We start from the raw sequence: 1,193 nt of genomic DNA, 5'->3' as shown, positions 1-1,193 counted from the left end.
AAAAGTGCTGTAGAGTGAAAAAATAAAAATGCTATAGGGGAAACAGGAAAGCAGGTACAAATCCACAGCCACTTCAACTGCAAAGCAGTACAAATACAAAGTTGAGAATAACCAGAAAGTTATGGTATATAAGTAATCAAGACTGGCCTGGGGAACTGAGACAACGCGAAGAAAAATACAAAGGAAATATTAAAGATAAACTTTAACTAAATTAGGGATGTTATCAAGGACATGATAAGCTTCTCTGGGAGGAACAAAAGGGGCAATTCACAGATGAAGCCTAAGACACTTTGGGTAAATATCCAGCAGATCACCAAGAGCCTGGCCCCTGTTTCCTTCTTTGATCCGCTGTCACCCTTCACCGGCCAGGGTGCGGAGACCAATCACAGCCACCAAAGGCACGCAGCGCATGTCCAGACATTATTTGAACACAACTCTCAGTGCAATAGCCGGGTTTTGCCTAATCAGGGAGAGATGAAGAGTCAGGGTGCAATTTTAAATTGATTTTAGAAAATTGATTTTACAGAAATTCTTCATTAGAAAAAACAACAATGTGGAGTCTGAGATATTAAGCTGGGAGGGGCGCTTCCCATGCTGACCCTGGTTGATATTCAGCATCTCACATGACACCTAAAGAACTTAAAGAACAAGAATTCCAGAGTGATGCTCATTAAGGAAGCCCCGAGATTACATATTTGTGCCCAAAATACAACCAAAAATAGCCCCAAAGTAAATTTTCAGTTGCAAACCGCAACCACCCCTAGAACCTTACCGAAGGGATGGTCTGTAAATCAAGGCTACTAATGAATAGTGACTGAGGGCTACAGTGTCATTTGCCATTAGGGAGCTGCCCCTCAAAAATGAACAGTCCTTTTATAATTTTGGAGGCACCACCGGCGATATGGACGAGAAACGTCTAACTGCGGTCAGGCACCCGTCCTGGTCGAGCTTGGAGATAGACCTTGGGTGGGCCAGATGCAAAGCAAACACCCTAACCGCTGTGCTATATCTCAGGTCCTCTAAGTGAACCTGCAGCTTCTACAGCAGTGAGGTTGGGGCCAAAGTGTCCAAGACAGGGCCCAGCGCAGTCCCGAGCTGGGAGGGTAGGGATGGCCCAGCGCCCCCCACCCACCCACTCGGCCCCCCGCCCACCTGCCACCGTCCCACGGCAGAGCTGCAGGGGATCCCCAAAA

This window comes from Sorex fumeus, unplaced genomic scaffold (genome assembly GCF_029834395.1).
Source record: "Sorex fumeus unplaced genomic scaffold, SorFum_2.1 ptg000134l, whole genome shotgun sequence".
Classification (NCBI taxonomy): Eukaryota; Metazoa; Chordata; class Mammalia; order Eulipotyphla; family Soricidae; genus Sorex; species Sorex fumeus.
This window is presented reverse-complemented; position numbering follows the sequence as displayed.